This window comes from Vulpes lagopus, chromosome 18 (assembly GCF_018345385.1).
Source record: "Vulpes lagopus strain Blue_001 chromosome 18, ASM1834538v1, whole genome shotgun sequence".
Taxonomy (NCBI): domain Eukaryota; kingdom Metazoa; phylum Chordata; class Mammalia; order Carnivora; family Canidae; genus Vulpes; species Vulpes lagopus.
Window position 1 is genome coordinate 22,619,072 of NC_054841.1, and position 26,689 is coordinate 22,645,760.

Here is a 26,689-nt window from a genome sequence, read left to right on the forward strand (position 1 = left end):
TTCTCACCTCCCCAACCACAGAATGCTGACATCTCCAGGTCAGAAGGGTCTATAGGTTTGTCCACAGCTGCGAACTCAGACCCAGTTAAAGGTCTGGCTCAATATATATTTGTTTTCAAACTTTCCAAATAAACTTTTTTTTTTTAAATTTGAGAGAGAGAGAGCACTAGCAGGGAGAGGGGCAGAAGCAGAGAGAGAAGCAGACTCCCCACTGAGCAGGAAGCCCGACTCAGGGCTTGGTCCCAGGACTCTGAGCTGAAGGCAGATGCTTAATTGACTGAGCCACCCAAGCACCCCCCCCTCCCCGCCAAAGAAACTTTAAAATGAACCCAGAGCTGAGGACAAATTTTTAAAAAATGAGTAAGCCTGGGGCTACCCCCAGCAATTCCACATTCCTGAGGCCAGCCATAGCAACTCCACCCATCTGCACAAGACCTCTGCAAGGTGGCCCATGGTACAATAAGGGGAAGGCAAGAAATAGCGAGTGTTCCACAATAGGAAGCCAGGGACATAATTTCCAACCAGGCACACTGGAATATTATGCAGCTATGAAAAATAATGAGGTCCGTCCCTATGTACAGACCTGAGGAAAAAACTCCAAACCCATAGAATACACCATGAAAGCAGACTGTAGATCAGAATATAGTTACATTTATGAGAAAAGCAACTAAAATAAAACAATACTTGTACAATTGCAGAGAAAAAGATCTGGGAAAGTCTGAAGACCCCCCCACACCTTCATCTGTAGTTTGGATCCCTCCCTTGAGCCCGAGACTCATGTATCCAATTGTCCATTCACATGTCCACTTGGATGTCTAACAGGCACCTACCTCTAACTTGATATGTCCAAGCCGGCCCTCCTGATCTTACCCACAAACTTGCTCTTCCCACAGTCTCCCCAGCCCAACTGATGGTAGCTCCACCCTCCTAACTGATCAGAACAAAACCTTGGATTGAGCCTTGACTCCTCTGTCATCCCACAACCAGCCCAGCAGCTAACCCTGGTGTCTCAGCCTCTCAGGCAGAGGAGGCAGTGGTGGTCTTAGCTCTGACCAGAGCCCACCCAAGTGCTCCATTCAGCGCTGGATACCCCACCTAATGAGTGAGCATAGGACAGTGACCAGCAATAGAGTCATAGAGAAGTAATAATCACAGGAATAATGTTAAGAGCTATCATTTCTTGAGCACCCCACCAGGCCCAGGATTTGTCACGCTTCCAATCATTTACATCTCTCATTGACCCTGTAAGGTGGAGAATCTATTATCCCCACTTAATGAACGAGACTCAGAGAGGTTATCTGACTTTCTTGATGAATAAGGCCGGGAGAGGTTAACCAACTTTCACACAGCTAATAGGTAGGACAGCAGGAATTCTAACCAAGTATGTCCAATTCAAACTCAAACATGCCAGTGAAGCCAAGTCCTTGAGGAACATTGAATGGAACTAGAGTTACTGAGTTGGAGTCTGGAGAAAGTCGCAGATATGGAAGGGAGATCTCTGTCTGGTCAATGAAGGACGGGCCAAAGAGGAAGGGATTTGTGTTTTGTGGGCTCCAGGATCTAGGGAGGAAGTGGGTTATAGTAAGACAGTAATTTCTAATAATCCGAGCCCCTCTTCCTCCCGAAGGAGTGGGCTGCCTTTACTGAAGGGAGCCCCAGGTCCAGAGATGCTTGAAAGAACATCATGTTATGGATTCTGGCAGGGCGGGTGGAGTGGAAAGGAAGAATCAAGAAGGGCAGGGGCTTGTCCTACCAGATACTGAACCACATTAGAAGCTACTCTGGTGGTTCTCAGCAGCAGGTGGGACAGCTGTCCCAGGGCATCTTTGGAAAGGACCAGGGAATTTGGGTCGTAACAATGTAACATCTTTGGGGAGTGTGTGTATGGGGATTTTCTCCTGGTATCGAGCACCAAGGATTGAGTCAGGGATAATAAAGAACCTATAATGAGCAGGACAGACCGCTCAAGAATTGTCTTACTCCAAATGTCAATTAGTCTCTGTTGAAAAAACAATGAGATGCGGTAATTAGTGTAGAATTGGAATAGACAAAGGGATAGACAAAGCGATCAATGAGACAGCACAGAGTTCCTGGCAATAGATCCATAAATACATGCATTTAACCATAAAACAGAGATGGTATTTCAAAACAGTGAGAAAAAGATATTCAATATATCTGCTGGGACAAGAAGCTATCCATGTAAAAACAAAGTTAGATCCCTACTTCATACCACATGCCAAGATAAAATTCCAGGTGGATTAAAGACCTAAATATGGGTCATAAAAGGAAAACAAAGCTTTAAACTTACTAGAAGGAAATACAGTACATCTTTATGACCCTTGGTGGGGAAGGCCTTCTTAAGTCTCACAAATAAAAGTGGTGCTTTATTACACAAAGTTTTAAATATCTGAACAAAAGAGACAAAGTTAAGAGACAAGCAACACACCAAGAGAAGACATTTGCAACAAGCATAACAAGAACTCATAAGACACTTTAACGAATTAATAAGAGAAAGATGAGCGACCCAGAAAAAACTGGGCAAAGTATACGATGGGGCATTTTGTACATGAGGAATTTTAGACGTCTGACAGATAACAAAGTTCAGCCTTTTCAATCTTCGGGTGACACAAATGAAAACGAAGCATTTTCTCCCAGCAGATTGGCAAAATTAAAGGCTGATGAATCAACACGGGGAGGCCTGAGGATGGGAACTCAGATGTATCACTAACTCAAGTGGCCTGACCACCTCGGGGGTGATTTGGCAGTGTTTATTAAAATAGAAACATCTGCTTCCAGAGAAATTCTTGCACATGTCCATAAGGAAGCTGACGACAATGCTCCTTACAGTGAAGGATGAGAAACACCAAAACGTCCACCAGCAGAAGGATGGACAAAACGTGGGGATGACATGTCGGGGAATACCACTACACAGAAGAGCTGGGTGAACTAGAGCTGCACTTGGATAGATATCAAGAAGATGATGAGGGGGAAAGAAGCAAAATACAAAGTAATTCGTTTATTATTGATATAGTTTACATAAGAAAACCATTCCAATAACACCCCCGAGCTTGGGTTTCTGGAAGTTCCCCCTATCCAGAATGTCTTTGAGTAATTTGTTTTTCCCTTCCTCCCCTCCTCAAACATGTTTACTCTGTGCTGATGCATGCTGGACGTGAGGTCCCAAGTTGTATCCTCGTCATGCATGACAAGTCCTCCACTATGACTGAGCCCCAGAATGACCCCTGACCCTGGCTGCAGACACGCCTCCCCTCAGACGCTGTGTCACGCTATCTCTCAGGGTCTGTGACACGAGCATGATCCTGCATCCTGCTGGCTGAAGAGGCTGTGGAGAGCTTCACAGGGGAATGTGGGTGAGGCAGCTTGTGTCTCGTAAAGTACACGTGGGAGGGGTGGGTACCATGGCTGACACCAGCCGCAGCAGAGGAGGTTGGCTGGTGGTGCTAAGCTCCCTGCCTTCCTTTTGCCCCATTCTCCTCTGCATTCCTGCCATCTTTCCCTCCTTTCCTTCCTCACTTTGTTTTGGTGCCAGGCCTTGGAGTCAGGGGAGGGGGAGAAGGGTGCAGCCACATTTCTAGTACCAGGAGCTAAGGCCACCTGCGTCGGGCGGGGGCAGTCAGGTCTCTAGGCCCACAGGTGATCATAAAATCAGGGAGCCACCTCCTCTGAAAAGCCAAAGAGCTGCCAAGGGCAGTAGCCACGATCACGTCCAGGGCCTCAGATGGTCACAACGGGGTCCTGGAGACAGGGTGGCTGAGGACAGCCTAATTGGGCGTGACGACAGCCCCTGTGAGGCATATTAAACTTGGAGCTGTTAGGGTGCCTGGTGGAGGAACAGTCAGAGCTGGCCTGGCTACTGGCTCCCACAGGGGCACTTGGCTCTGGGGCTTGAGTCTGTCTGCCTGAAGGAATGTCTGTCAGCTGGGCCTGCCAGGTGCTGCCCCAGCCTGGCTGCCAGTCCCACTGGGAAGTGACACTGGTGGCTGAGGGTGGAAGTTCTAGGTCCTTCTCTGCACGTATCTTCTGATAGTTGCTGTGCTACCTTGGGGGGCTTCCCTCCCTCCTCTGGGTCTTATTTCTAGCAATGGATCTGTTAGCCCTTTCACACGCATTGTATCCTCAAAACCACCCTGTGGAAAAGTGATTACAGCACCCTTTTGCTCTGCCAGAGATGGGGAAACAGGCCCAGAGAGGTTAAGAGACTTATCTGAAGCCACACAGCTCATAGACGGCAGATCCAGGACTGGAATTTTGGACCTCTTTGATACTTGATCTCAGTTTGTGACACAATGACAGTTTTCATCTCCCTGGGGCCTAGGCCACTGGTGACAGGAGAGTGGTGGCGCTGCTGTGTTGAGGGAGGAAATACACAGAAGGAAGCCAAACCCAGTCTGAGTCCTGTATGTCCCCAACTGGTCACATCTCTTCTCTGGGTTGGACCAGATGACACCCAGGATCGTTTCTAGCCTTAATGTTCAAGTCTATGGTTTCTAGTCTTCAAGGCTTCTCAACTCCATCACTTTCTAGCTAAGTAACCTTGGGAAGTTTCTTCTCTCACTTCCGAATCTATAAAATGGAACCAGGCACTCTGCCCCAGTGGGGCTGTGAGGATAGCGTTTTCAGACTTGTCAAGTGCCTGGCAGGGGGTCTGGCATATAGTCAGTGCTCAGCAAATGGGCAGTCCTATCTTTTCTATATAATCCCTGAGCCTCAGGTCCCTTGCAGATCTGGCTCAAATCTCACACCTTCCAGAAAACCCCATGAGGTTTGAAGAGCATATATATTTAGTAATCTCCTCATGTCTTCCTCTGTGTATAAGACTAATATCACTCCATCCAAGCATCAGTTTACAAAGCTCAGCCCCAACCATCAGCTTGTGAAATGCTACCAACAACCTTCCTATTACAACTAAGGAAAATGAGCCTAGAAAGATTGAAGAGAGAGTCCTCAGGTCACTTAATTCTCTATGCTTCTGTTTGCTCACATCTAAAATGGGGATACCTAGGAGTACTTCGCCCGTAGATTAGTGTTTAGAAATAAATGGCATAATACATAAAACGTTCTTAAAAGGGTACATGCCAGACAGTAACGTGGACCCAAATCTACCTCAGATATTTCTGCCCCCAATTTTTTCAGTGCCAGGACCAAAGCCTCTGACCTGCTAGCTGGGTCCCCTAGAAATTAGAGTCCTGGAAATGATCAATGAGAATTATCTGAAGACACAACCATGGACAGCAGCCCCGGATGAAGAGGGCCAAACATTCTCTTCAGTACCACGGAGAACACCCCAGCCATCAACACCAGGATCGGAATGGGTCCTGTGCTCTCCAAACAACTCAGAGCCGAGGTCAGCGTCAAACCGTTGGCCCATGCTAAGGTGACACCAAATGCCTCTATTTTCCTGCTAGTTACCCTGCTCTGCTATTTGTAAGGCCCAGAATGGGCCACTTGAATTTCTATTGTCATACGCAATAGAGGCCTGTTTTCCTATTTCTCACCCAGTGATGGGGGTACCCCCAGGAGGCTTTCTGTGGGTATTCAATTGGGAAAACTCGCCTCCCCAGGCCTAGAGAATCTCCCAGGCTTTCTTTCTTTCTTTTTTTTTTTTTTTTTACTCCTGGCCTCATTTCAGACACAAGCAGTGATGGCCACTGGGCAGAGTGTCATGGCCAAGAGTGGCAGCAAGGGCCAGGCTGGCTGCCACCTCATCTCAAGGGCTGGGCTCACTGCCCACTGAATAAAGAGGAAGAGCATTTATGATCCTTCAGCCTGTCCCACTCCATCAGTCATCCCTGGGTCCATCTTTTATTGGCTCTGTGCCCATATGATGAGAACTGGATTCCTACTCTGACCACCTCTATCTCTGACCTCTCTGGCTACTAGAATGGTCTCAGCAAACATCTTGAAATGTCTTAGGCCCTTCCTCAAGGACCCTCAGGGCTTCAGTTCAGTGGGGATCCCAGCAACTCTGTCTGAGACCAGAAGGAAAACGAGGCACAAAAGAATATTAGTGTCCTCTTCTTATTAACGGGAAGAAGGCTACCTCCTTGAAGCTGTAATAAAATGAGATGGTGTATCCAGTACCAAGCCTGGTACATAATAGGCTTAGTTAATGTCTGTTTTCCCTTCCCAACAAGGAAAATATAATAATGGAGATGATGAAAACTGGGTGCCTACTATGTGCCAGGCAGTGGGTCAAAATCTGCAAGGATAGGAAGTCAAGGATTGTTCTTCCCATTTTGTTAACAAGGTAATCAAGGCTCAGAGGGGTCAAGAAATCTGGCAAAGGTCACACAGTCAAGCAAGCATCAGAACTAGATCTCTACCCTCAAATTCCAGGCTGCTTCTCCACCTCTAGCAGGTCTCTGATAACTATAGTCCTCCTTATTTCTCACTTGGGGGACCCAGCACAGACCATTTGCTGCCTGCCCACATCCAGTGCTGGAAGCTCCATGCCCAGCTGGTTGGCTGTTGACAAACTGCCAGGCCCAGATACTGGAGTGTGTGAGGATGGAAGCAGAGCCCAGACTCTTCATCCTCCCGGGTCCCTAGGAGATTTCCAGGGGCTCAGATGCAGTCCTCTCTCATCCTTGCAACAGTTGCCTCCTCTGCTAACATGGCAAGCTGGCATCCACCCCAACTGCCTCTGTATCACCACCCCCCACATAAGGAGTATTCTTATGAAGCACCCACCATCCTCCCCAGCATCACTGATATTCCACACAGGACCCATAATACCTGTCCTACAGGTGAGGACACAGGCCCAGGGTGAGGATGGGACTTATCGCAGGATACAGAAACATATGTGATCTTGGGACTCCAGACTCCTTGGCCAGTGCTCCTGTTCCTAGACTTGTTCATTGCAAGGTCTGCAGCACCCATCCATAGGCCTGGTCTATAGAATTTTCTTTCTGTGGAGAGGGGTAATGTGTTACCCACTTTCTCTATCCAGCCCAAAGAACTTCATATAGAGTAGGCTCTTAATGGGTATTTCTAAAATTATTTCATTCATTCAATAACTATTTGTTGAGTGCTTAATGTATGCCATGCACCGTTCTATGTGGTCGGACCACAGCAGTAAGAAAACACAGACACAAACAAATGGAATTCCAATCCTCTTATGACACTGATTGGAATGGAGTGAATCTGCCTGTTTCCTTGCCTGTTTTCCCTACTCAATATGAGTGTCAAAAGAGCAAAGACCATCCCTGTCATGTATCTGGGACTGTATATACTCCCCAGAATACAACAAATGCTTGCTGAATGAATGAGGAAGTGAATGCAGGCAGAGCAATATAATAAAGTCGGCCACCATTTATTGAGAGGTGGTTCTGCTCTAGGTGCGAAATGTTTTGTGCACATATTGTCATAGAATCTTCCCAACAGCCCCTGTGAGGTGGGCACTTTAAAGTGGATCCTGCTAGCTATTCCGCTTGTCATTCTTTTCTTTTGCCTAATTAACAGAAGCACCCAGTTAGAAATATTTCCTTCACCAGCTTCCCTTGCAGCTAGGGTGGCTGTGTGACCACATCCGGCAAATAAGATGTAGGCAGAAGTCCACTGGGTAGGGCTTCCAGGAAATTTGTTGTTTTCCTGGTAAGGGCAGATTAAGAAAGCATGCAATCTTTACTTCCTTTGTCCTGCCTGGAATTCAGACACAACATGTGCAGGTGGCGCAGCCACTTCATAGCCACGAGAATGAAAGATATATGCTAAGGATATGTATCTTGATTTGTCACTTGAATTGCTGCACTGGTTCTGGACTACCTGCTTCTGGATCTTTGGGTGTTTATATCACTGTTACTTTCCCTCTTCTATTATATGCAGCCAAATGCAATTCCAATGGATTCAGTATTATTACAACAAGTGAGGCTCAGAGAGATCAAGTGATTTTCCCAAACTCACACAGCAGTTAAACATCTAGAATTGGCCTCTGGGTCTAATGCAGATAAGTGCATAGGTCTGCTCACTCTCTCACCTGCTGGCATTCCCACCAGTAGTCCCAGGCTGTGAGGAAGCCCCTCTCTGTACCCCATAAGACTCTTCCTGACCACTCTAGGATCTGGTTCTAGGTTCTCCTGATGTCACTTCCTTTACCTAACTCCACTCTTAGCTACACGTAAGTCTAGATCCTCAAAACATACATGTCTCAAATCACAGGATTCTGTTCAGATGTCCCACCCCCGTGAAATGCACTCTCCCTCATCCCTGTTCATTCACCTCTTTCTGGTCCAGAATTATCCCACTGACTGCCTCCAACAGCACGCATGGTAGGCTCTTGGTCAATCTTTGCAGATAGGTCTCCTGGTTCTCATCTTTTTCCTACTTTCTGCCCCCACCACCATTCCATAAGGGCAGTTATGCTTGGACCCAGCATTCAAGGCCTCTAGGTTTTTAACTACTGCCATCTTCCCAACATTTACTCCTGCTATTCTCTTTGCCCCTCACTTTTGCCTTGACTACCACTTGCAGGGATCCTTCAGACCACAGAGAGGCCCTCTCTGACCACCCTGCCTCAAGTTGGTACCTACCTTCATTGTTCCCTGCCACCTCTTCTTCCAGACCTGGGTCCACTTGAACACAACCAAGAATCTTGTTAATTCATTGTCTGAATGTCTGTCATCTACACCCCTTCCCTCAGTAAGAACCAGAGCTTCTTGAGGGCAGGAAATATGCCCATCTTTTCTGCCAGTTGCCCCAGTGCCTGGCATGAGGCCCAGTACTCAGACTCAGCCAGGAAGTGCTGAATGAAGCTTAAACTTACTTCCCACGCCTTCCTGCCACCCACGTTCTACTCTAGCCAAATAAAACTACTTAAGGTTCTCTGAAACCCCTCTACTGCACTTGATGCCCAGGGTCTCCCCTAACTCTGCCTCCAGCCAAACCTTCCTCTTCCTCCCATCCATCCAAGCCAAGCTGTTCTGTGTCACATGGCCTCAGGAGTCAACTAGATTTCAGCAGTGGTGAAAAAACTTTGGCACAGAGAGAACGTGTGTGTGTATATATGTGTGTGTACATGCTGGGAGACCAGCTACCTATACTTTACCCTGGATGTGCCTGCCTTCACATATCCTTATTCATCCATTTCTGCCTCTGGTCACTCCTATTTGAGCTAATTCTGAAATGCCCCAGTATTTCCCTAAGTAGCTACAGTTGTAAGAAAGAAGAAAAGAAATACACTAATATTTACTGAGCTCCTACCACGGACCGGACATTGTTCTAGACCAAATAATAATGATGATGATGATGACAGCGCTAGTATTTGCTGAGCACCTATTATGTACCTGATATCATTCTAAGGGCCTTTAATTGGATAGACTCTATTATTAATCTATTAAAATAGATTCCCATTTTACAGATGAAAAAAAGAGGCTCAGAGAGTTGGAGGTCACAGAGACAATAAGCAGTCTTGAGCTCAGGTCTCCCTAAACTAAATCCTGCTCCTCTGCCAGGCTGAGCTGGGCAACACCCAGGTGTCTGGGAGGAGGGGGAGGAGGCACTGCTTCATCTCATAAACTCCTGCTCCCTAATGTAAAGCTGGAAGCCACAGCTTCCTGACCAGGGGCTTTGCTGGGGTACGATTGGGCCAATAGACTTACCCTCATCTGCAAGGCTGTGGACCAGTGCTCCAGCCCCCAGGAGGACCAGGCCTCAGGAGTCGCAGGCTGGACGGAAGTACGCGAGCCTGGGCTCTGCTTCCGTGGTAAGGCTGAAGATTTTCCCAACAGCCAGGGCCAAATTTATCTGCCAATCCCCCAAAGAGCTGATTCCAGCGTCTGTCTGGAAATGTCAGCCCGTGTGGTTGGAGGAACACGGGGAGAGTTTTCCTCTAAATAGCAGGAAGCATATGGGAGGCGGATGGCACCCGCCGCCCCAACCTGCCAACTCTCACTCAAGCAGGAGCTAAAAGGGGCCCAGAAGGGTCTGGAATTCCTACCACCTCCTGGGGTGGGGGAGGAGCTGGAGACACAGAGGGTGGCAATGAGAAGGACCCAGAGCAGGCCCTGAAGGGCAGGCAGGCGGGAGCACCTGATCGACAAGACAGCAACCCGAGGCGGTCAGATGGAAGTGACACACCCCAGAATTTAGCAGAACACCAACAACCATAATAACAGCCACCATGGGGACAGGAGCACTTGCTATATGCCAAATCTGGGTTAAGCACTTTATTTGGATGATGTCACCTAAACTTTGCAACCAATTCTAAGAAAGGGGCTGCTGTTTTCCCTATATTACAGATAAGGAAACAGGATCGGAGAAGGAAAAACATGAAATCAAAGACTCTTTGGGCTGGAAAGGACCTCCCAGATCCTTAGCTGAATCACAAATACTCTACAGACTTTTCCACCAAGTTGTAGTGCAGCTGCTACTTGAATATTCCCAGTGCTGGGGAGCTCATTACCATCCAAGTTAGCCCATCTGCAAAGAGCTCTTTGCATCCAAAAGGGTTTCCTAGCCTAAGGTGGAATCTCCTTCCCTAGAGGCTTTCTTGTGAGTGCCAGACCCAGACTCTGCCTTTCCCAACAGATACAGAAAGGCAGGGGGACAAGGCCCCTCCAGATCTCTGATTTCCCTCTGCAGGTGACATACTCAGTTCTTTGTTTACCCCTATATCCCTAGCCATGGTAATCAGAGCAGTCCCCAATCACCAGCATTTACTTACTGTGTGCTAGGCACTGTGTAGGGCCTGCTCTTCACATACTCTCCTCCTCCAACCTTCCTCACAATCCCAGGGGAGGTACTGTCATCACCCCCATTTTACAGAGGGGCAAACTGAGGCTGCATGAGGGGAAGAGACTTGCTGGTCATTCAGTGGGGGCATGGGGACATTGGAGGCCTCCCTGGGCTGCTGCTTTAAGTTTCATGAAAGCTGAAGAGGTACCTGCGGGCCCCCTTGGCGACTCTCTCGGACACTCACTCAACCTTTGGCATGATCACCTCGACACTGGTCCACAGAACTCCCAAACCCATGTCACCCCTCTCCGCTGCCATAGCACCCACTAAGTCTCCAAGCCCTGTGAAATCTCCCTGCCATACACCTTTCTGCACTATCCCTATGGTCTTGCCCTGCCCACTGTCATCCCCAAGTGTCACCAGACCAATGGGAAGACCTTTCTAATACCAAGACTTGCCCTGCCTTTGCCTCCCTTTCAACCCAAGGGGTGTGAACCTCCCCACTCAATAGTTGAGGTCTTCCAAACTCTGGCTCAGGTGAGCTCTCTGGCCTCTCTCAGCCCTGACACCCTGAGGCCTAAATGCTTAGCAGGAGGAAGGTGAGATTTTTGCATAGCCCATTTGTCCCACCCGGCTCACTGAGTTGTTTCTCTTGAAGAACCCCTATCCATCTCTCAAGACTCTGCTTAGAGGGGTAGAATCAATTTCTCTGTTCCAGAAGATCACCGACTGATAGGCATCTCCCTCTGATCTATGTATCACCTGCCTTCGTTGATAGAGACACCTCTCCTTGGCTGAGCTGCCTCAGGCAGGTGCTGCCCTAATGTACCTTTGTGGCCTGGTGTCTAGTGCAGTGCCTGGCACATAGTAGACACTAATCCAGGTTTGTGAAGTGCTGGAATGAATGACGAAATGCAGACCGAGGGGCAGACAACCCATAAAACATGGCTTGTGCATGTCACAGCTTTGATGTATCAGAAACAAAAAATGCTGCTGTCAAAATAGTCACCAACATTTGACTAATGAAGATTTTGCTGGCTGGCTCCAAATTTAGAAGGATATCAGGGGATGATCTGGGATGGCTGGAGCTTCCAGAATAAAGCTGTCCAAGCCTCAGTAGATGAAGTGACCAGGGCTCCCACAGACAGGGTGGGAGGAGATGACAAGAAGGGCCATGGAGGGGGTTGGGGTGTAAGAGAGTCCACACCCCAGGCCTGCCTCTAACTTGCTCCATGATGTTGTATAGGTGGATTGCCTCTCTGACTTTTGGTTTCTTGTTTGTAAAATGCAGAGAATTTGGAGAACAGATGGAAGTAGATGTGTGTTCAAAGATCTAAACACTACCTCTGCTGTCAGGTTGATGTGACCTTTCTCTCTATTCAGGCTCCCAGCAGGGTATAAAGACCCCCAGAGCCCCTAAAAAGGCAGGTCCTTGCCTAGCCCTCTGTCAGGTCATTTGGGAGAGAGACCTCAGTGGAAGGTGGGTGGGAAGTGTTTCAGATGTGCCTTGGGCAGTGTCAAGACTGTAGACTGGATCCTGTGAAGGAGCTTTCTAACAGAGGTGGGAGGAACAAGAGTGAGCTCCCTATCTCTGGGGGTATGCAAGCTGTGGCTGAACACCTCGGGACAGGAATTCTGACCCAAGGCGGGAAGGAATTTAGACCAGAAGATATGGACCTGACTCCTCCAAGGTTATGCTCTCAGTACAAGCCAGATTGAGCTTGCTGACGTTTCGCTCCTCCTACAACATCCCACAAAGTCTCCCTGCTGCCTTCAGGGTCAAGTCCAAGCTCTTACTGTGGCATTCAAGGCTCCTGTGTTCTGGGCTCATCTCTGCACCTTTGCTGGATGCACCCCCACCACATGTCTTGGGGCCTCTAACACATTATGTCTCCTGCCAACATGTATTTCCTGTACTCTCCTTGGCTCCTCAGCTTCGTATCACCCCCTGCAAAAGCCTTCCTTGCTTTACGCTGGCTTTTGTGTTGTCTCAGCCCCTGCATGCACATTTACCTTCCAGATAAGTCATCTGTTGACTTGTCATTCTCCCTCAAAGATGGCAAGACCCTCAAGGGCTTCCTCCCAGGTCCAGAGCAGGCTTTCACACAGAAGGCCAACGTCTCCTGAGCTGAACTGACACCTCACAGATGCCAGTGCTCTGATTCAGAGAGAGTCTAGAGCTGGCCTAGTGAGCTTCTGCCTGTAAGACCTGGGCTCAGGATTATTCATTAGTAGTGTTATTTCTTCTGACTATGAAAGACTGCATCTTGGGAAATCTAGGTAAGTCTAGAAGGGGGAGTTTGCTGTGTTTGGCCACTGTTTTGAAGGCCACAGTCTGCATAGTTCTAATGGCTTTGACTCACTTCTGGCTGGGGGTGGGGTGCACAGGCCCAGGCTGCCAATCAAAGCAACCGATTAGAGTGGGGGGTGGGATGGTGGGTGCACATCCACAAATGTGACCAATCAGTGCCAACACTTCTGGGACTTGTGTCTGAGCTCTCTAGGAAGAAGTCTTGCATATTCCTCTGGACAAGCATCTTATCACCTGAATGAGAGAGCGCTATGAGAACATCAGAACAATTCTGAGGAAGCAGAGTGAGAAATGGGGAGGAAAATCAAGTTCTAGGAACAGCATCTGAGCCCCTGGGTCCTGCTGAGCCTGAATTACCTCTGGACTTCACAATTTCAAGCTGATAAATTCCATTTTTGTTTAAATCAGTTTGGGCTGGGTTTCCTGTCACTTGTATCTGAAAAGTACCTGAATGGTGCAAGCAAAAGTAACAGCAGAGCTCTTTCATATCTCACTATCCAGAGGAACCTGCTATGAACAGTTTGATGGTTGTCATTCTAGGGGTTTCTCTGGGCAGGAGCATGCATGTATTTATACACATTTTTTCTAACAAAAATGAGATCATACAATACACACCATTTTATAACCTATTTTTTCCTTAACAATACACCACAGACTTGTTTCCATGTCAACAAGTATAGATCTACAGCATTGTCTCTACAGCCACTGAGAATGCCATTGTCTGGCTGGACTGTAATTTATTTAACCATCTCTAGCTGATAGATAATTGGGTAGGTTCTCATTTATTACCATCATCAGGAGAGATTCAGTAAACTTACTTGTAAAGTGCCCATGTTTGCTCTTACTGGATTATTTATGACTAAGATCCTATGATTCCAAGAGTTTGGCTTCACAACTAGAAGTTTCTCTACTTGAGATTTAAGATTCTCTGAGTGTCTAGAAAGGTAGAAACTGTCTTTCTGGGTAGATTTAGTGGCTATCAGAAAAAACAAATCCAGGGCTAGAGCGCCCCATAACAGCATCTCTGCAAGAATACTCATTGACAGATATGCAAGTGAGTTGGTGGGGAGGTAGTCAGGGCTTGGGGGTGGGAGGGTGGTGCTTGCTGGCCTCGGGTCCAGCCAGCTGTGTGCACCTAACTAAGCTCCCCATTTCCCTCAGCCTCATCCTTCACTTGGTCTGACTCTCAGTGAGCAAGGGCAGAGACAAGCCTAGAGGGCCAGTTAGCACTGAGAGCCCAGGCACAATGTGATGAGCACACAAGATATGTCACCTCTGGCAGTGGTAACAGCAGCCGCCACCAGTGATGCAACTGGGAGTGCTTCTAGTCCTCTCCATGTTTTAACTCACAAAAGCCCCACAGCCACCCTCTGATGTTATTCTTGTCTCTTTATCATGGAAGGGACAAGTCAGCTTTAGAGAGAGAGTGACTTGACCAAGGTCACATAGTCAAGAAGTGGTAAAACTGAAGTGTGGCCCACATCTGCTAATTCCCCAGCCCATGCCTCATCCCATTTTACTGCAGTAGGTAGCAGGAGAGGGGAACTGCCTCAGACAGGACCATAGAAGCCCAAACTCCCTGTTCCTCCCCACCAAGTCCTAACACTCAGGAAGCACCCCAAATCTAGAAAATTATAGAGAAGACACAGCAAAGATCTCCCATGCCCCCACTGTGAACAGTTTTCAGAAACACATGTAGCTCTTACAAAAATGATATCATGCTGCCCATGCTGTTTTATAACCTCTTTTTTCCCCAACTCTACAATACACTATGAAGTTCTTTCCACAGTGGGGAATTTAGGGCCACAGATTCATTTCTAACAGCTACAGTGGGCGCCACTGTATGACTTCAGTAAATGGGTTTAACGAGCCCCCTGGTGATGGAAAAATGGGTTGTTCCCAACCGTCCTTCTACAGTCAACAGTGCTACAGTGAACACTCTCTAGCGTGTCGGGATCCCTGCGATCCTTCAGGTCGCAGCTCAGATGCCACATTCTTAGGGAGACCGTCCTGGACTGTTCCACGTCCTTCAGGCTCTCCGATCATGTTAGTATTTATGACATCACCATGCTCATTTCCTTCACTGCACTGATGGAGTCTCTTCTTGGTCACTTTACTTGTTTGGGTGATTGAGTAATACCTGCCTCTCTCTGGGCTTCTGGGCTCTGTGAGGGCAGAGACCAGCAGGGCCTAGCACACGACAAATGCCCTGGGGATGTAGGAATGCCTCTGGGGCTGGTGCCCTGCCCTGTCTGCCGAGCAGGCACCCCTGCTCACGTTCTCTCTCGAAATAAAATAAATCTTTTAAAAAAATGTTGACTGCAACAAATTATCACAGAATAAGGCATTCTGTAACCACCACCTGGGTCAATGAACAGATTATTGCCTCTCTCCCAATCCTTCCAGCCTCTTTTCTTCATACAGGTGATCTTTTTCCAGACTCTACTGGGGCTGTTACTATTATTACTAATAATAAGCAAATGAAAAAAAATGTGTGGCTACTCTACCCGGACCCAACCAGGCCCCCAGACCCCTGGCTGCCTCTGCTCAGGGCGTGGAGACTCCCCATCCGGCTTTCCGACTTTGGCTTTAGCTCTTCTTTAAATAACCAGCTTGTTAGCAAAATAGCTGCAAGTAACACCTCCCTCGCTGCCGCCCGAGCCTCCATCTTTCCTACAATGCTGACGGCTGCTCTCCCAACTCGTGCCAAGGAATCCCGTTCTCCGTCACTGGGCCACACACACCGGGGGCTGCCAGCCACACTGTTATTTCAGTGGCCACAGCCCTGCCCCTCTGGCTCGGGGGTAGGGGCACATGCACACCGACGGCAGGCATTTTCAGGAAGGACCAGAATGTCGGTGCATGAGCCCTGTGCCCCAGGTCCATATGCCTCAACCCCCCACAGGGTCGCTGTAGTCTATTTGAGATGAGAAGAAAACAAAGCAATTAGTGCCAGGCCAGGCACATAGTAATTGCTCAAGAAATGCCTGCTGTGGTTGGGGTTGCTCCTATTATGTATTTAGTCCCTGGGGAAGACACGCAGAGCCTAGGGCATGACCAGGACTGTTTGCCAGTGATTACATCCCACAGATACAGCTCTCAGACCGCCATACCCTTATCGCTTCTTTTCTGGCAACAGCATCTCAGCCAAATGCAATAGCTGTCTGCAGCTACGACAGGCGGAGGCCAGACCGGGGGAGCGGGGCTGGGGGGCAGCTCATTAATAGGGGCATTTCCCAGTTATTAATGAGGCTGGCACCGCACGAGTGTGCAGCTCCTTGTTCTCGAAGAAGCAGCACTTCTACATACATTATGTACAGCGAACTTCATGGGCTTTTATTATCCTATGACATTTGCATATTATACATATTTACGAGTCTTTTTCCCTTCTCATAACCACCCCATCAGGGTGGCTGGGCCGCTTTTGGCAGATAAGAGAGTTGAGACCAGAGGGGCTGGCTGTCCCGCTGACCTGAGCTGACTGCAAGCTCTCTGCGATCAGCAGGGACCAGCAGCTGGCCAAAAGGCCAATGGGCTCCCAGGGCCTGCAAGTGTCTGGGTGGAGGGAGGGGAGAGTCCTTTCTCTCCTTTCCCTCTTCCTTCCTTCCACAACTAGTCACTGTGTACCCACTATCTGCCAGGCACTGTGCCAGCCACTGGCTGTCCCCTGCGGGAATGAAGCAGTTATATCTCACCTTTGAGGAGCTGAGGTCAGATAAGGAGGCAGATCGCAAATCAACGGTTCCATGCTGAGTAGTGGTGGGTGACCCCGGGCAAGCCCCTTGAGCTCCCATGAGCCTCAGTTTCCTCATCTGTGAACAGCCTTTAGAGGTGGTGGGAGGGTGAGATTCAGGAATGTGGTGAGTGTCAGGCACTGTTGTGGGGAATAGGGGGCATGCTGTCAGCCTCATCTGTGTGGAAGGATGACGGGACCAGGTGTGGGTGCACTGTGGGATCCTCAGACGGTGATCAGACATGAGGTGGGGTGTTGCACCTCATCCTGTTCTGAGGTTAGGTAAAGTGGGGACCAGAGGAGTGTGGGTGGAACAGGACGAGGGAGCAAGAACAATGGGGCTCCCCAAGATTCAGGACTCCGATGGCCTCACCTTAGCCCCGCTGTGAGCCCCAGAGCTTCCACGGCTTCCAGCATGGCCCACTGCTCCCCTTCCCTTACTGAGCCCACAATGCCAACTGCCCAAGCCCCTGGGCAAGAGCTGGCCTCTGAGGTAGTCAGAGCTGGATTTGCTGTGCGTCCTCAGGCAAATGGCTTTCTCTCCCGTAAAACAGACGCAATCACCGTGCCCACCTCCTGGGGTGTGGGGAGGACTGAGTAAGACAAGCAGTTAAACTATAAATTGAGCCCAGACAGAAAAGCTCTCACTGGGGTCCCTTCGCCAGCACGTGGGCGCCACTGGGTGGAAGGCTGGGCATCTCCCAACTGTGCAGAGCGTGGGTGAGCGGGTGAGCAGCCCCGATGCCGTGTGCCCGGGCTACGGACGCACTTACCAACCAGGGAGCTACGTGCAGAGGGAAGATGGGAACCAGTCGGGAACCAGCAAGCGTCAGCTCAGGAGCAGGCACTGGACCAAGGGCTGGCACACACATTCCTCCGGGCACTCAATCGGAGGTGCTGGCTGGAAGCAGCACAGGACAACGCCCTCTGGCACCCAGAGAGACCCAGTTCCGGCCACCCAGCACCTGGCAGAGGGGGAGGCACCAGCGTCTGTAGGAATGGGGGAGAGTGTTAATGAGGAGGTATCAGAGGTGATCCCTCCACCCTGAGCCCCCTGGACTGGCCCTGTGAACACCAGAGTGGGAGATACCACGGAGCAATCATCATAGAAACCCAAGTGTTTGCACAACACTACATTTTCCAAAGCACTCTGGCATCTTGGCTCACGTGGGCCCCCACATTGTTTTTCAGAGGCGTATTTACATGTCATGCATATTTACGATGCCTTTCCCACCACCCACAGAATCCCCACAGCAGCCAGGAAGTCGGGGTTCCAAAGGCTCCAATCCGCCCCACCACTGCCTTGCTTCTCCCTTCTTTTCCCTGGATGGGGGAGAGAGCGAGGAGGGGCTGGAGTCACACGGGCCTGAGTTCGAATCCCAGTTCAGCCCCTCACTCACTGAGCGACACTGGGCAGCCAGCTGCCCCATTCCGAGCCTCAGTTTCCCCCCTTGTCAAACGGGAGTAAGAATGCCTTCTCTGAGGGGTGCTGTGAGGATTGAGAAGGTAACACCCGGCCTGGCATATCTACCTGAGAGAGCCCGTCCAAACAGGCTTTGCCCCTGTCCCCTGCACACAGAGTAGGAGGCCCTCCATTGCCTCTCTGCCCACCACCTCCCACATAACACGTCTTGTGCGAGAGGCAGAGGGAAACCAGGTGTCCCTCTCCACCCACCTCTCCTGAACAGGTGCCACTGCTCCTGCTTGGAACTTTAAATCAGCAGGAAGCAGGCCCTCCTGGAAGGAGGAGGAGGTGGTGCCTCCATTCCATGCCCCCTCCCAGGAGCCTTGTGGCTACCTCAGAGGCTTCCATGGAAGCTCCTGCCCTCAGTCTCTCATTCTACAGGTGGAGAAACTGAGGCACCGAGGAACCTGAGCTGATGTGGGGGCAGAGAATCCAAGTGGGGCTGGAATGTGAACTAAGCCCTGAGAGGGGAGGTACAGTAGGAATACAGAGGAAAGGCCAGACGATGGTGAGGAATGGTACCTTCCTCTCCTGGTTACCCCAAGGCCCTGGAAAGCCCTCATAACCCCCCTGTATCTGCATCCACTCTGTGCCAAGCCCAAACAGGTTTGACTCCATGTGTTCCTCACCACAGCCCTACAGTGTTATTCCTGGTTTTCAAAGGGAGAAACGGAGGCTCAGAGAGCTTCAGCAATTACTCACAGGCACACAATGAGAAAGGGGTAGGGCATCCAATGCCAAGACCCAGCCGTTAACCCCAATGCTACCCTGCCTCCCCCAGTGGAAGAATCACCAACCAAGGAAAACAGGTGTGACTGTCTGGACAAAAACAAACAAACAAAAAAGTTTAAGTAGCAGAAAAAGAAAATATCAGACTCCCAAAAATTCTAAATTAGTGGACACAAATTCTTAAAGATGCATAAAAGATTTCAAGATAGACCATGGGGCGTGAAAATTGCCAGTGCATGGAAATCCAGCACTTGGGAGGATGCATTACCAACCACGTTGTCACTTTTAGCCAAAATCACCCAGAGCCAAAGCAGAAGGAGAAGCGGTGATAGCAGAGGAAGGCTCCTGTTCAGGGCAGGGGGGACAGGGGTCCTGATCTGGGGAGATTCCCCACAATGTCCTTGCTGCAGGACTGGAGCACATCTCCTTCCAGATTCCCCACTTTACAATAAGTGGGAGAAGCACACAGGATGGTCTCTTAGGTTCCTGCCAGCTCTGATGGTATTTAAGATTGGGACTTCCAACAGGGATGAACCTTGAGAACATTATGTTAAGTGAAAGGAGGCAGTCACAAAAGACCACATAGCATATGATTTCACTTATATGAAATGTCCGAGACAGGCAATTCTGTATGGAAGCTGGTAGATTAGTGGTTGCCAGTGGGGGGCTTGGGAGGGAGTGATGGCTAAGTGGCTCATGATTTCTTTTTAGAATAATGAAAATGTTCTAAAGTGGATTGTGGTGATGGCTGCACAACTCTGTGAATACACTAAAAACCATTAAATTGTACACTTTGATTGGGTGAATTGGATGGTATATAAATTCTATCTCAAAAAACCTGTTACAACAATCCAAAGCTAACAAACATTTTGCAACTTCCAAATGGGCAGCCATCCTCTGGGAACCTGCAGTCCCCTCAGCATTCTTCCCCTGAGGCCTGGGAAACCAAGAAATATTTTCCCAAGAAGCCTCCCACACCCCCATAGACCCTCTATGCCAGAGGCCTTTGCACTTCATATTCATCTCCTCCAGGAAGCCCTTCCTGACCTCCCAACTACATCAGGCCCCTGGTTACTGGCTCCTAGGGCATCCTGGGTTTCTCCTTCTTGCCACTTATACTGATATAAGAAAATCACTTTCACGATCACTAGTTGACACTGCTTCCTTCATCAGGCTGGGAGCTCCAGGAGGGCAAGGCCATCATCATTGGTCATCACGGTCAATGCTGCAACATCTGGCACACAGTAGGTGCTCCAGAAATGTTTGCTGATTGAGTAAGTGAACTGAAATTCCAGATCCTATGACGCACACCTGGCTACCAGTCCAGGCTCCACCTTCTGGCTGAATGATCCTGAGCAAGTCATATAATCTCAGAGAGTAGCCAGGAGTAGTGGGCAAATGTATGATGGGATAAAGGGATAATGGACATGGAAAGTACTTTATGAAGTGATTCCTTCCACAGCTGCCCCTATTTTGGTCAAAGGAACACACTCAGGCCCGAGCCTCTCTTAATACCTCTCTTTGCCTCACCCTCCACATCCAAGTCATCAGCAACTCCTACTGGACCCACCTTCACAGTCTATCAAGAAGCTGATGTGCCACCTGCATTGCTACCACCACTGTGGACAGAGCCATCAATCTCTTTTTTCTGGATTATTCATGTCCTCTTTTGTCTCCTGCTTCTGACCCAGCGACACTGGCCTCTATGCAATTCTCCAAATATACCAGGCAGATTCCTGCCTCAGGGCCTTTGCATCTGTTCTTCCTCTGCCTGGAATGTTGGTTGCCCAGATGTCTGCGAGCCCTACCCCCTCACTTCCTTCAGCTCTTTGCAGAGACCTGACCTTGTCAATGAGAGGTAGCTCAGCAGAGTAGTTAAGACTCTTCACTGAAGAGCATGGGCTTGAGGTGAAAATCCAGGCTCTGCCAGTTACACCACTGAGTGAACTTGGGCAAATTTCTTAGCTTCTCTGAGACTCAGTTGCTCATTTTTTTTAATTAAAGATTTTATTTATTTATGAGAGACACAGAAAGAGAGAGAGGCAGAGACACAAGCAGAGGGAGAAGCAGGCTCCATGCAGGGAGCCAGACATGGGACTCGATCCCCGGTCTCCAGGATCAGGCCCTGGACGGAAGGCAGCGCTAAACCGCTGAGCTACCCGGGCTGCCCTCAGTTGCTCATTTCTATGATGGGAGTAATTATAGCTAGCACCTTCCTCATAAAGTGGCTGTGGGGCTTCCATGACTCATCACCCCCAACCTCCCTGCCTACCATGCCCAGTGCCAGCCCACCCGCTCCATGGTTCTTATATGCATCACTATACAACAGGGGACGGAAAAAGGAATCTATCTGATGATCGCCTGCCCCTACCACTAAAATGCCAGCCCTATGAGGCAGAGTTTTATACATTTGGTTTATTGCCAGATCCCCAGTGCCTAGCCCAGTACCTGACGTGGAGGTGCTCCATGAAGACTTCACTCAACAAATATTTTCAAGGCTGAATAAATATTTATTGACTAAGTGCCACAAACTCTGTGTTTCCCTGTCCACAGACATTTCTGTCTCCATCCCAGCCTGTCCCTCAGAGCTCCAGGTCCATACCCCAAATTCCTACTGGAGGCTCGGTCTGCTGCCTTGTCCACACCTCAATGTACATGTCCATGGCCCTGTTTGTGACCTCCCCTGGGGACCTTGCTCTCTTCTGGCATTATCTAACTTGGTACCTGGAAGCAGCTCACCCTCTTTGGTAGCCAAGAAGTCAAGAGGCTCCCATGTCCCTTCCTCTTCCTTCTTGCTCACCTGCACCCCCGTCCCATGTATAAAACTCTAGACATGTCCTATTTTTTTTTGAAACCTCCCATACATCTCTCAAATCCCCTTCTCTTTATCCCAAGTCACTGCCCATCCCGGCCACCATGATCTCTCACTCAGACCACTGCACCTGCCTCCTCCCCGGGCATCCTGCTGCCTCCTTTGGCCTATCTTCTGTGCTGTACCCAGGAGGATATTTTTCAAAACACACATGGAAACAAATGAAAGCCTCGTTCTGCAAGCTTGAAAGCCAAGATCCTCTAGGACTCAAAAAACCAATCTGACTGGGGCTTTTCAAAAGAATTCACCTCAGGGCTCCTTGAACAATGAAAGGCCTCCTCAACTTTGCCAACCCAGGCCCAGGTAAAATGGTATTTGTTGTACAAAAATTTAATTTACCAAATGGATTTGCACAGAACCTTTTAGCTCAATAAATATTTGTGGAGTGGAATTGAAATACAAAATAGTTTTAAAAAATAGCATTTATAGAGTCCCACGTGCACAGGATGGGTGGGGAAGGGCGCGGGGTGGCAGCCGGGCTTTCCACACCCCCTGGGTCTTACTTTCTCCTCTCAGCAAACTAGGCGGGTGTTTCCAGATGAGGTAAATGAGGCCTGGGAAGGGAGGTCGCCTGTCTGAAGTAACAGTTCCCAGATTCCCCCAGAGTCCTCTCAGGCCCTGGAGGCTGGGCCCGCTGGGGCCCAGGGCAGAGAAAAGGTACTGACTCTCCTGTTCCGCAGCTCACTGCCACCGGCTCTGAGGCCCTCACAGCACATGGACCGTTCCTCATTCATTTCCTGCTCCCTGCCTTTGCCTGAGTGGTTTCCCTGCTCAGGGTAACCCTCCCAGGCTGGTCAAAACCAGCTTGCCACCCTTCATGGTCCACTTCCAGCACTGAATCTCCTACCTGTACCCCTCCTCATTGGCTGCCCTAAACACACCACCTGCAATGATTTATGGACACTCCCAACATGGCAGTGCTCAAAGTCCTCCTGGCTCTTCTGCCTCCAGGGCCCACGGTTCCCCTGCCTCCTCTGAGAGCTTCCCTCCAGCCCTCGATTCTGAGTCCACACTGATCTCCCCAGTGTCTCTACGCAGCCTGACCTTGCACCTAAACCTGACCAAGGCTCATCTCCCCAGCTGCCTCCTGGACTTTCTCTCCATAGGCCCCTTTCCCAGGCTCCATGTCCAATATGGACCCCATCACCTTTTTCCCCAAACCATTCTTCCCTGATAATGCCAGGATCTTCCCAAGCCTCCAAGCTAGAAACTTGGACATCACTCCGGACCACTCCCTGCCCCTCAGCCCTCTCAAGCTTCGCTGATTCTGCCCAGAGATGTCTGTCAAACCACAGCTTCTCTCCATGCCCACTGCTCTGTTCTGGGTTCAGGTCCCATCCAGGCTCAGAGCATCTGAGTACAAGCCACTCATCCACCCACTTTCCCAACCATCCACCATCTCTCTCCTTGCCCTTGACTCACCATTCATCCACTCTAGCCTTCCCTCCATTAACTCATTCGCCCGCCTACCCATCTACCACCCCTAATTTACTGAGCCTTTTAGTGCTCCAAGCCACTTGCTGGGGACTGTGACCCAAGGATGACTTAGCCCCAGTCCTTGGCTGCCAGATGCTCACACCAGAAGTGGGTCTTGAAGGGTGAACATGAATCTGTGGAGGGTGGAGGGAAGGTGCGGAGAGCATTAAGGTGGAGGGATAAATAAGGACAGAGACACCTAAGGTGTCTGAGAAACTTCACCAGATAGGTGGGGAGCAACAGAGGTGAAGGTGGAAGGGCCAAATGAAGCTGGCTCTGCAGGGGCCTTGCAGACCAGGTAAGGAGTTTATACTTTATCCAAAGCATGGACTCGAGATACACAGCCTGGTCAGACCCCAGCCAGCTCTATCACGTAGTAGCTGTGACCTTGAACAAATGACCTCAGGGCTCCCCATCTGTAAAATGGGAATAATGATACACCTATTACAAAGGACTAAATGAGCTAATGCATACACATATTATGGCTCTTAGCAGAGTGCCTGGTATATAGAAAATGCTCAGCAAATATAGTTGCTAATATTGCTCATATTTTACTAATTAATATCTTCCAGTCAGCTGGTGGACAACAGAGCACTTTACAGAAAGTGCATGCTAATCTAGACAGCAAATCTTTCTCCTCTTCAGCAACTGGAGGCTTTGGAATGTGCCCCTGCCCAGCATCTCCCAGGCTCTGGCTAGCCCCAGAGTCACCAGCTCTAGCCTTGCCCTCCTCTGAGGACTACCCCCAGCCAACCCCACCCATCACTGCTCCAGACTGGCTCCTGAGCCCAGATGAATTCCAGCATGCCTTGTTCCTAGTTTTGAGGTGGGTGGTTAAGCAACAAGATCTAAGGGCCTGGGAGGCTTTTCCACTGAGAGCCTTCCGACACGTGCAGCCTGTCCCTGTCCACTCCCTCTTACAGCTCTAGCGGACTGCTCCTGCCCTTCACGGCTCTACACTGCTGTATGGACGCCCATTCTGCAGATGAGAATACTGAGCTTCTGAGAGGAGACAGAAGTGCCTTTGCCTTAGTCTTCACAAGTAAATGGCTGAGCAGGTATCCAAACTCTGGCTGGCCAGTCTCTAGAGCCCTAGCTCTCTCCCTGAAATCTTGCAAGCACCCCCCAACCCTTCCCCCAAATTATCAAGGTCCAAGATACTTGGACATGCATTTTCAAGGTACTGAGGAGTGTGTCCGGTAGAACTGCCTGCAACAATGGAGATGTTCCCACGTGCCCCATCCAATAGTAGCCACAAGCCACATGTGGCTACTGAGCGCTGAGCGCCCCACGTGTGACCAGTACAACTAAAGAACTGAATTTTAAATTTTATTTAACTTTTAATTTTAATAGCCACTTGTCCCTTGTGGCTGCCCTATTGGCTAGCACAAGAGAGCTATTAGCAACCTCCCTGAGATTGCACTTCCAGATGCTCACACTTCTTAAGCCACAACTTACAAACCATTTTGTCATTTCATTAGAAAGATTTCTACCATGTGCCACCTAGTCCCTGCTTTTATAACTGAGGCTGTTCAGCAGCCACAAGTTAATTGCTTCTTTACAATTCAAGGTCATTTGAGAACTAGTTACCAAACTCCTGCTCTGGGCCAGGCACCAAGCCAGATGTGGCAGACTGACACACTTGTCCCTCTCCCCAAGGAGCTCAGTCTAGTAGGGGGACATGTCCTACATCAGGGTCTGTGACAGAGCAGATGGGTGCAAGGACAAGGTTTATACACAATCTGGAGAGCCACTGAGTGGAGGAGTCCAGGAAGGCTGCTTGGAGGAAGGGACACTGACACGGGGTCCTGGTATCTTACAGCTTGTAAGGCACTTTCACATACACAGTGTCATTTCTGCCTCGCTACAGCCCCAAGAGGGAGTTTGGCCTGGCCTGGATTCTGGTTTTCCATGCACTAGATTTGCATCAGCACACACTTCTGCAAGGAGCACTGAGTGAGGGCACTCAGCCCTAAGCCTGAGATGGGAGAGCCAAGACCCCCACAATGAGTGACAGCAGAGCTGGCTCAGACTCCCAAGCCAGTGCTCCCCTGAATCTTCCACCGCTGCTGTTTGAGAGGGTTCACCCCAGACCCAGACAGCTGGGGCCTAAATTTGTCTTCAGTCGAGGACTTGGAAATTAGGCATTTTCTGAATCCTCTGAAGGCTGTTTTGTGAACCTCTAAATTTTGTGGCAGCTGGGATGGGACCCAGCAGCACCCTAACGGGCCTTCTGGTCTCTCTTTGGCCCAGCTGACTTCTGGAGGCCATGGAAGATCTTCCTTTTAATGACATCTCCCCGTAATCCCTCCCTTTCTATTGGGTACTCTCAGGGCCCGTGTGTGCCTGCCCTACTTTTCCTTCCTCTGAATCCTTCTCTGAGCTCCCGGTTGGTTCATTTTGTCCTTCTCTGAACTCCCTGCAGGCGCTCCCGCCTGTGGGGCCTAGGCAGTTCCGGCCCTCCCATCCCCCTTTGTTAACACTGAGCCCCAAAGGTCCCTCAGTGCAAAGCCTCTACTGCCTGGAGGCCCTCTGATTCCTCATGGTGCCTTTGGAGCCACAGGCAGGGAACACTGCGCCCCACAAACACTTCTTGAACCCCTAGTTTGTGTGTGGTCCCAAGCTGGGTGGAGCAAAGAGCAAGGAGGCGAATGAGTCAGTGGAAGTGGCAACTATAGAAACAGCACAGCTGTCCAATATGACAGGAGCTGCCCTGGAAGGAGGCCCGGGGTCCCCCAGGAGCCCTGACCAGCCTGATTAGAAAAATATCAAAAAGGAGGTGAGACTTGGGCTGGCCCTCAGAGGATACATAGGAGCCTACTAGGTGGACAAAGTGGGGAAGGGAGGTAGTGGCAGGAGGAAGACAGACAAAGCACACCGTGTCTGGGAAACTTCAAGGAATTCTGCACGGGTGTGTGGGGGGTGGGTTCTGAGGAAGAAGGGGAGTGGGGAGGGGAGTCAGGGCTGGAAACACAGGTCAGGACCTGATCATGAGGGTCCCGCAATACCAGCCCATGGAGTGTGACCTTTACCCTCAGAGCAATGAGGAGCCTAAGGCCTCATCAAGTCTGGGTGAGAGAAAGCTCACCCAGCAGATAGGTGGGACAGCCTAGAGGTGGCCAGTGTGGTACGGGCGACTGCTGATAACAGTCTACCTGGGACAGGGACACTGGGACTGGGGGCCAGCATACGAATCAGGACACAGACTATAAGACCAATCAGACTTGGGGCTGATTAGATGCGTAGGATGAGACAGAAGGAGGAGTCAGGGATGACTTCCAGGTTTCTATCCTGAGTGACTGTGGGGATATATTGAATACTAAGCTTCTGGCTACAATATCATAAATACTTTGGGCTTGTGGGCCATTTGGTGCACCAAAGCTGTCAGAAACAATACATAAATGAATGGGC

The 26,689-nt window shown here is 49.7% G+C and overlaps 1 protein-coding gene across 3 annotated transcripts in view; it reads right to left on the reverse strand.

Annotated features, from left to right (window-relative positions):
- Positions 1–17,726, reverse strand: part of DLGAP4 (DLG associated protein 4) — a 139,397-nt gene extending 121,671 nt beyond the window's left edge. For 2 of the 3 annotated variants that reach the window (XM_041732452.1, XM_041732453.1), the window contains exon 1: positions 17,510–17,726. The gene's annotated coding sequence lies outside the window, so the exon portion shown is untranslated. The remainder of the gene's footprint in view (positions 1–17,509) is intronic. The other variant, XM_041732451.1, reaches the window with a different exon arrangement.
- Positions 17,727–26,689: the final 8,963 nt, after the last annotated feature.